This window comes from Chenopodium quinoa, unplaced genomic scaffold, assembly GCF_001683475.1.
Source record: "Chenopodium quinoa cultivar QQ74 unplaced genomic scaffold, ASM168347v1, whole genome shotgun sequence".
Lineage (NCBI taxonomy): Eukaryota > Viridiplantae > Streptophyta > Magnoliopsida > Caryophyllales > Amaranthaceae > Chenopodium > Chenopodium quinoa.
In genome coordinates this window covers 1444179-1454987 of record NW_018744093.1, presented here as the reverse complement: position 1 = coordinate 1454987, position 10809 = coordinate 1444179, and positions in this window count along the sequence as shown.

Here is a 10809-nt window from a genome sequence, read left to right as displayed (position 1 = left end):
GAAATGTACTTATGACAATTTTGAATCTCTTAAAGTACTCTCATAGGTCGATCCGGTGTAGTCCCAAAATAGCACCTGTGCAAATGATTCATGACTACTATGTCCTTGCAGCACAAGAAAAGGTGCTGTAAATCATACTACACACTAATCTCTGGTGGTCATTAATCGTCCATCTATTTTAAATGACCTCGATTAGGGACAATTTTCGATTTAAATATTCAATGTTCACTTAACAGGTGTTTCTTTATCCAAGACATGGTCTTGATACCCTGTTTTGAATATTTTCACAAATCGAATGGACTCATTATTTGATTCTAAACCATAATCAAATAGTTTGTGGAATTTTATTAGTAAAATTTAATTCTACCATGAAACTCTTTAATGTTTCATCTTACGATAAATGGCTTTCTTCAAATGTTTCAAGAGTAATACTCTTCATTAAACATTTATAGAAATCACAGCAATGCTTAATATGCTTGATTTCTTTTATGCAATTGTGAATGTTGTTGTTCACTTATTGCATAGGTTTAGCCACTATTACTTTGCAAATCTTAGCATCTTCATTATCGAATAATAAGATAGTAAGATTTTGAGAGTGTTATGGATCATATGTGATTTAGGATTTATTGTCCAAGTGATGGCTCCCACTCATTTTCATGACTTGAGATCTTTCAACTTGACAACCTACAATCGACAACAAACTTTCCATTGAACACTTTCTCATTATTGCCTTCCAGGCAACAATATTCTCAACGTATATTTCAGTAGACATTCTGACGTTGCTTTGCTCGAATTTTATTCCAAACGACTCACAAAGATTTGGGAGACCCTAATCACTTATGATTATGGAAATTTTCCTTAAATTTCCGCACATTATACATGGATCCGTGTCCATGTTACCATTCTCAAGCCACGACGCATTCTAGCTCGTGCTTATGAACGACTTACCTTATTAAGGATCTAATCCTTGCTAAAGATGTGCTTGCAACATCAATTCTCAAATTGTAATTGTTTCTTTGTGTCAAGAACTTATCCCCTTTTACTTACCAAAGTACTTTGGATTTTCTTGACCATAATCTAACGATTCATCATTTAGATTTAGATTGATTGGTATTTTATACTTTTCATGCTTTAAGCATGTAAGTTTGTGGCGATTCCATATCATAGCGTACATGATGGTTTTAATTGCAGAACTATTCCCAATGTGATTCCATCCATGTAACTTTTAGCTCATCCAGTTTCACCGAGTCTTGCTAAATCGTTTGCTATGTAACATGGTTGAAAGTCTCTACCAGAGTCTTTCTTGTTTGACTTAGTATTTTCCCAGCTTATACTTAGTTCAAACATTTACTTAGCTTTATACATATGGGTCGAAAGCCTTTTCAAGTCCTTCATGTTTAACACGGTAAGTTTCCTTACTCGTTTAAACGTTTCATTAAGTCTATCCAATAGATCTTAATTCCCACTATGTACTAAGTATCTCTTTTGCTTGGTCCATTGTCGAAAATCCTTTCAAACCTAAGCATTTAGTGTTTGAAAGTCATTTCACAATAGAGTTCACAAACTTCTTGTTTGGACCATACAAGATTGACTCTTGCTCCCACTAAACTTCTTGTTTATAAGAATTTCTATGATTCTTCATTAGCCAAACCTTTTATTGGCTTTATGGGAATACATATTTCAATTCCTTCATGCAATGCTTCATTTAATCCCATAATGGATTTCTTGAGCTTGCTTTCAAATCTAGCATTATTTAGATTTACATAACCCTTAGACTATTTCCATAGTCTCTTCCAAAATCCAATTTTAGGAAGGTGGTTTCATATTCAGCCATATTTCATATGCGCAATTTTGCTAGTATAATCACGAAAAGACTTTAGCGTTCCGATTGGTGAATAGGTTTTTATTAAAATCAACACCGTGATTTAATTGTATCCATATTTGTTAGTTTTCTCCTTGAAAACTTATTTGCGATCGATGGGTCTGTCACCCTACGTGCAAATGAATCAAGTTTCAGACATGATTTACAAACATGGAGTCTATTTCGGATTTTATGGCCTCTAACCATTATTCGGAATTTGGATTTGTCGTAGCTAATTTACAAGACACCATTCCCTCACCATCCAATGGTGAATGGTAAGCCTGTAAGTCTTAGGTTTATTTCTAACTTAATAGAAATTTATAGGATTCAATCCAAGCCTTTGGTGAATTCTATACCTGTACGGGATGATAGGTTGAGCATTTACATTGTCTGTTTGATTCTGACCAATCTTATCAACTGCTTCTAAAGCATTTTGATTGTCAGTTTTATCAGGTTAAAATTGTTGCTCGTCCTCTCGAACTTTCGTCGAGTTGAGCATTTACATTGTCTGTTTGATTCTGTTCTATCTTATCAACTGCTTCTAAAGCATTTTGATTGTCAGTTTTATCAGGTTGACATTGTTGCTCGTCCTCTCGAACTTTCGTTGAGTTCGATTTTCCTCCCACTTGTCATTTTGGAAAGGCGTTACTTTCCATTAAGACACCATTTATAGCAACAAATACTATGTTCTCAATTAGGTTGTGGAGGAAATGCCCGTAGTCTCACTTGAATACTTACAAAGAGGCATGTATATTATCTTTGGGTGAAAGTTCGTTGTGAAACAAACAGTTAGCTCCTTCTCGAGCTATCTTAGCCCTTATTAAGCCACTTAGCTCCCACTGAGTTAATGAACTCCCACTGAGCTAAGAGCCCTAGACATATACTTGAAAAGACGCTAGAAACTATTTCTATCCATAACTAAATATGGTGTCCTTTCTTAGCTTCAACACTTTTGTTTAGTGTAACATTAGTCATTTGTGCAAATCTTTAAGAACTTTATAGGATGGGATGTGATCCATCATCATTCGAGTCATTTCCAAATGGCATCGAGTTCTCCGTCAAGACACACTATGTTCTTTTGGAGCTCTTTATGAAATTTCAATTTCATAAGTTTGATATGATCACATTTGGCTCAAGCAAACATCACTTGATCTAATCTAGATGTTTTGATATCTTGCCAAGTCGATTCTATACTTCACTGAACATTTGAGCTACTCGAGGTTCAGTTTGCTCACATTTGATGAATATAGCCATATTCTTGCAAATTCTTGTGAGACATTAGAAGTAATGAATTCCTTCTAGCTTTCGGAGTCAATTGTCTATACCAAGCACAATAGCTCCTTTGTTTGTCTATTTCAACAAGTAAGACTTTCTTGTCTTAGAACGATTCTGAATCGATCATCTATCAAGATTCTATCTAATAAAGTCTTGAGTATGTTCTTGTTGTTAGTGACATTGCTAAAGGGTTTGGAACACAAATCATGTCCATGACTTGAACCTTGTGAGTTTTCATGTTAGGGAAATGTTTGTTTATAATCAAGCATTCTTGACTCGTGGCTTATGCGACCATGTCATTCAAGTAAAATCCCGCAACTATTGCTCTTTTATTGAATGTGAGTCTTTCCGTGTGTAAACGGATCGTTTGTTGATTATGGAACACAATAACCATTATTTGTTCCAGCCTTGGCTTAAAAGGACTTTAAACAAAACAAGTGACCTTACAACTGATGTAGCATTACTTGCTTCATTCTAAGCTTGTAAGTCAATAACTTAGCTTGTCTTCAACGGTTTGAGGTCACTTTCAAAGTGGAACACTCAAGCAGTATCCAATACTTGTGAAGAAAACGAGTTGCTAAGTTGAACATAATAACATGAACTCAAGGGTAGAAAAGGAATCTCATTCTTTTCTTTGTTCCTTGTTTCCTATATTTCTTATAGTACATCATCTCATAAATTTAAGGATCATTGTTTAAGTTCCTCGACTTTTATACTTTGTTAGGAATAATTAAGCATCTAATGCGCCGTGAAACAAAGTTCCATCTTTTCCTTCAATTCGTACTTGAATTGCTACATCAATGAGTCCTACTCATTTGTGTATGAAGCGAAAAGATATGTTGGTTGTCAACTATTGACAATTTTGAGTTTTTCAACTCAAAATTTCATGTTTATCAAAACTACCTAGTATTTTGAAAACATGATATCCAACCGTCCTTTCTAACTTTAGTCGTTTATGAGAAGTTGTATCTTAGAAATGCCTTTTCTCCTTGAGAACCATTCTCGAAAGATTTCTTTTACCAATCAATGGAAACAATATAATTTGATTACGAATTCTACAAATATAAGTGCAAAGTTTAACCATTTATCAAGATCATAATAAGTTTGAAATTCTAAGCATGTATGTAAACTTTCAATCTTATTATGCGTTTTATCCACGCATTAAAAAATGTCCCTTTTAGGCGAGAATAAAAACGATTTCAAGATCCCAAAAATCAGAAAGTGATTAAACATGCTTTGGCTTGTCTTAACACTTAATATCTTAGGGTAAGCAATCCAATTGCTAATAGCTCCAAGCTACTCTTGGTTCGATAAAACGTCGCATCTAATGCTTCCGTGACATTTTATCTCCATTGCCACGACATCTAAGGACTCCTTACTGATATCGTTGAGCTTAACCAAGGCAACTTGTATACCTAGTATACCTTACGTTCCTAGGGAAGTAGTGATGTCTCGCTTTGGCGTAGTCCATCACGTACGCGCATTAATTCGTTAAGTGTTGTTCTTGGAACGGCAAATTTTAGCTCAATATTATTAAGGGACCTAGGGTTTCTATGTCGATTGATTTAAGTGAACTTAACTAATCACCGCAACATTTGAAATCCTAGACATGCATCTAACATTCAAATATATATAATCACAATATATATAAAGCATAAAATAGATGCATTTGGCAACTAGCATGACCCCTTGAAATCTTCTATTTCCATGGGTCTTCATCTTGGCTCGTCTTCGTCGAAACGCCGTCTTGAGACATCTTGGCCAAAATAAACTAGCTAGAACGACTAAGTTAATCTAATAGTACAAAAATACTTAACGGTTCGCAGACCGTATTTAGATTTATAAAAAATACATAACGGAGCGCAGTCCATATTTTCTATCCTAGTCGGGCCCCACTAGTTGCCATTTTCAATAACCTGTTTTGAAATCAGTCTTCCATTCACCCATTCACTATTTGTGAATGGCCCATGCAATTTTACGAAATACATAATTAAACACGCAAAACTAGTAACTAACTTAGGTGGTTATCCAATTAACGCGCCTAATTAAAACTAGTCAAAGTGGTTTAATCCATTATTTCTAAACGCAAAATGCTTACGCACTTAATTAAGCTCCCACTAAATTCCGCATCCGTACTTAATTAATCCGATTAATTAAGTCGGCATAACCCATAATTTGTCAAAATTTTGCAAAATCGAAAATCGAGGTTTTTAGCCTCGTTAAAATAATTAATTAAAATTATTAACACGGAAAAAATTCGCAAAATCATAGCTCAAGATTAAGCAACAAGGCATCATCTCATGATGCATGGCGCACCATGGCTGCTAGGCAGCCCATGGCCCTGCGCCATGGTGCGTGGTGCTGGCAGCTAGCAAGTGTGCCTAGCACAGCCTGCCTTGCTAGCTAGCACCAGCAGCATGCTACGCATGCTAGCAGCTTGCTGGCGCACGCAGCAGTGGGCTGGCTGGCTGGGGCTTGTTGCCTCGCTGCCCAGCAGCAGCACAAGCGCACCAGCAGCCTAAGGCCCATGCACCAGCACACGCACCACACAGCAGACCCCTCCCCGCCACACAGCCACACACCAAACGATGCACAGCCATGTGCGCACCACAGGCAGCCTACATGTGGGCTGCTAGGCACCCCGCTTAGCCTTGGTGACGCTTGCGGTTTTGCATCGTTTTGCGTGCATTTTTACTCGGAATTTTAATTTCGATTTGTATGTGACAATAATCAATTCTAAATTACATTTTAGAATTAATTTAGAGGGAAAATAAAATAAAATTAAGTCTAACTTAAACAAATTTATTTTATTGGTGCACAAGCCTAAATTTATCCAAAATTTCAATTTTGAACAAAACTAGGTCAAACTTTATGCTTAAAATAAAATGAGCTATGTCCAAAATTAATCTTGCCAATATGCAAATTCATAATGGATTTGACAAATGGGAGTTAGAAAAATAGATTAACCATCCAATGATAAAAAAATTTCCAACTTGCATACTTGTGTAAAATACCAAGATTACATCTTCCAATATGAAGATTAATCAAATTTTACTCACAAGTAATTGAACTTAATGGATTTTAATCAACCAAAACATGAAAAAATCCAAACTTTGTTCAACATGGAATTTAGGGTTAGGGTTCCAATCATTTAAACCTTTAAAGATTAGAACTTTAACATTATATGGGAACTTAAAATACAAAATCACAACAAGTTTTCACACTTTATTGCAATTTATTTGCAAAATTTGTGAAAAACAAGTTTATGTGAAAATTTGGTATATCAACTTAAGCACTAATAAAAACTCCGTTATTATGCTCAAGGATATTTTAAAACCAGTAGATTAGTGATGCAAATGTGCATTTAATCTAACCTAATGCTTGCATTAATCAAGGCTTAAAAAGAATTAAAATTTTCGTTGAAAAACGAAAAACCCCAGAAAAATTGGGTTTCTGGTTCGAATTTGGCTTCTGGACAGACCTAAAAGGAATCAATCTGTTCCAGAATGTCAATTCCACCCAAAAATCACTATTTTTGAGCCAAAATCTGGGTTCGACAGCCAAATCGAAAATAAAATCGAGTTTTAAAATTAATTAAAACGAGCATCTAATCTAATTAGAAGAACATGAACCAGAAAATTAAATTCCTTTAAAACACCTTAATTAAAAAATAATTGCAAAAATTAAAAGGAGCGCGGCTCCGATACCGCTGTAGGGTTTCGTAGTGATCCACACTACGCGGAAAGAAACCCGCCAAGACCCGCCCCCATAATAAACGCAATTAACAAGCAAAACATAATTAAAAACACAAGAAGGGATAAAAGATTATATCTTTGACGCGTGCTTCGCTCATCATTGAGCTCTTACTTGAACCCCAAAAATACGAGGTCTCCGACGGGATCGTACCCTCGAACCCGACCCGAGCGTCCTAAGCCTCGAAGGTTAGTCGAGGCCCGAACAAATATAAACTTGGAGTTTTACGAATTTCAAGGTTTACTCGATAATAGAGTTGCCTTTACTTTTCCACTCAAGTGTCTTCCCATATGCCCAACACTTGGGTATTTATAAGGGAATGCTACTTGATTTCCCATTCTCCCATCAATGTGGGAGAATTGCATATTTCCACTATTTTATTTTAATTAAAACAAAATAAAATGCAAATTAATCAATGAGTTACAAGTGGCACATGGAGAGGAGTGGGTAGGTGAGGACCATTCCAAGAGGAGGGGACCATGGCCTTGGTGCCCAAGGCAATTCCTACTCACCTTGGTCCCCACTTGCTCAAACCGGTTCTTCCATGTGGCTGCTAGGGACAGCTGGCTGCCAGCAAGCCTTGGCTACCAAGGCAGCCTTGCTGGCGCCTAGCGCCTAGGCGTGCTAGCAAGCCAGCCAGCACTCACATGTGCACATCCAGCAAGCTACGCACACCATGCGAGTTGCTGCTGTGTCATGCCTTGTGCTGGGTGCTGCCTAGCAAGGCTGCTAGCCCACGCCAATGTTATCCTCGCAATATGCCTAGCACAGCTCTCGCATGCACAGCACGCATTGCTAGCAAGGCTCAGCCCTGCGATGCTACGTGCTTGCGAGAGGCTGGCTGCTGGGCGAGCGCCATTGCCTGACACCATGCAAGGCTGCCAACGCCCAGCACCACGCATAGCCTAAGCATGTTGTTATGCGATGCTCGGTGCGGGGTTGGGATGGCTTGTCGCTGCTATTGCCTATCATGCAAGCAAGGCTGACAGCGCCCAGCACCACGCATAACATAGCATGCTGCTATGCGATGGTGCGAGGCTGCGATGGCTAGGCGAGCAGTGCCAGCCCATGCCTTGCGCCAACGCCTAGCAACCAAGGCTTAGCCTTGCGATGTTTTGGGCGCATGGCTTGCTAGCACACACGCAAGGCTACGATGCTTGCAGTGTCTAGCTAGCTTGCATGAGCCTAGCATGCCTAGCATGCTAGGCTTGCGATGGGTATTACCTAGCCTAGCACTCACATGGCTAGGCCAATGCGAGGCTACGACTAGGCTCATACTTGTAACTCGATTGATTTCATGTCTCGTCGAATTCTAAATTCGACTCGACTTGCGACGCTCGATCTCGACGCTCTAAGCTCGATATCCGACGTCTTTGTTCGTAAAACTCTGACGACTCATCAAAATCCTTCGGATTGATTCGTCGTATCGGATCGGTTGTTCGATTGGGTTCGACCCGAAGGGTTCAGTTAAGATTAAGCTGTAATATTAATTATACCTTAATATTACTGATCGGAAGCGGCCTCCACCTAGGCATTCCGATCACTTGACCTTACTGAAGAATTGGCTTTCCGATAATTCTGAACCCTCTATCGGAATAATACACTTGTTGGAAGGACACCATTCCTTTCACCTTTATCATCTTAAAGAGTGGAATAGGGGGGCCAAACAACAATTAACCGCCGAAGAATATTTCAACTTAAGGCATGCAAAAGCTAGAAATGTGATTGAGAGATGCTTTGGGTTACTCAAGGGAAGATGGGGAATTCTTTGAAGGCCTTCTTGGTTTAGTTTACAAACACATGGTCGAATTGTGCTTGCATGTGCCTTATTACATAACTTGGTAAAAAGATACATGCTTTCGGAATTTGATGATGATGACTTGCATGAGGAAAGTAGTGATGATGATGGTGGTGATGACGATGATATTAAGTATATAACCTCCATTGATGTAACTAATCCCTGGACTAATTTTCGAAATACAATGGCCCAAACTATGTTCAATGATTGGAGGGCTAGAAACCGCAGACTTACTTTGTGATACTATTTTTTTTTTTTGTTAAAGTTTGTTTGTTAAATTGAGACTTGTATGTTTATTTCAATTTACTGATTTTTTTATATTAAGTTATGGATGTTGTATTTGTACTCAATATTACTTTCTTTTAGATACTTTGTATTGAATATTTTCTTGGTTAATTTCATTTTTATATATGAAATGTTATCTTTGCATGTTATTATGGATCAAATGTTATAGTAGGATGGATGAAAGTAGTGCTAGTGGAGGTGGAAGGGGGAGAAACAAGCGGTTTTGGACTGCTGAAGAAGATAGGGTTCTTGTATCAGCATTATCAGAGCTAGCTATTGACCCTCACTAGAGGTGTGACAATGGGTTTAGAAGCGGTTACATGGTTCGATTGGAGGAGGTTATCGGTAACGCTCTACCTGGATGTGGTTTGAAGGCTTCACCACACATAGATTCTCAACAGAAGACACTTTTAGCCAAGTTTAGGGCTATTTCTCAAATGTTAAACACGAGCGGATTTGTTTAGGTATGACTACTTTTTTAAAGTCATTTCAATAATGTTTGAGATACTTGATGATGTTGTTATATTTGATTATTATGAGTTGTTTTGTCTTTGGCAGAGTCATCCAAGTTGCAAAAATTTATATGGAGTTTCCTTTCCGCACTTTTAAGAACTGCAGAATATATATGGAAAAGACTATGCTACTGGTAAACCATCTGAAGGTTATGTTGAAGCAATTAACCATTTGGAAAAAGTTGCCCCTTCACAGGTTACACTTAATTCAAGTGATGATGAGGGAGTTGGTGGTTTTGGTACTGTTAATTCTCCTCCCTAAAAAAAATCAAGACTAAAAAAACTTCAAAAAGAAGGAGAAAAAGGGATGGTGCTGGTAGTTCGAACGAGTTGGCCAGCTTACAAGCATTCATGAAAGATATGAATGTTAATCTTTCCACTATGGCTAATGTAATGGCAAGCACTAATGAACATCAAAAAGATACACATGAAAGAGAGAAAAAATTAGTGCAGCAGAGTGAACAAGTGCTAGAGGAAGTACTCTCTCTCAATTTAGAGGGTGTCACTCCTAAACAAGTGTTTGAAGTTGCCGAAGATCTAGCTTCGAAACCACACAAGCTTATGATATTTTCAAAGTGTCCAGACGCTTTGAAAAGTAGTTATGTTAAGAGTCTTATTAGGGAAAACGGTGACGCTTAAAACTTTTGTCGTAGTTACCTAGTTTGTTTTGAATTAGGTGTTATTAACTTTGGTATGATTAAAACTTTTGTTGTTGTTTTGGAACAGTATTTTGGTATGATTAAGATTGTCGTGGTCTGTGAACAATATTTTGGTATTATTTTCACAAAACATGATATGAAACAGGTCTATTTTGGAATATTACATGAAAATATAGAAAGTATATTTTTTCATGTTACACGCAACTATAGAAAATATAAATATATCATATCACTTTTTTTCATTTTACAGGTCTATTATTCCATATTACATGAAAAAAAAACTCTTATTTTTTTGCTTATTATATAAAAACAGGTTATTATATGAAAAAATAGAGAGAAATTTTAAAATTCATGGTTTGATCCCCTAGTTTGAACCAAACAGCCACAAAGGGAATCAATAAATAGTTCATTCAGTTTCCTGGGCACAACCAAACAACTAGCCCAAATTAGGGGAATTCCTTTCCTTTCTCTTGCATTCCCTTTCTGCATTCCATTCCGATTTTCCTATGCAAACCAAACGGCCCCTAAGTACTAGATTTGACTTGTGACCGATCAAACAAGTCATCAATTGACTTATACTATAATTAACTCTCAATTAAATAAGAATTGACTTAATTAAAAACAAAATATAGCTTAATATTAATTTTAAATATAAAAAATTATTTT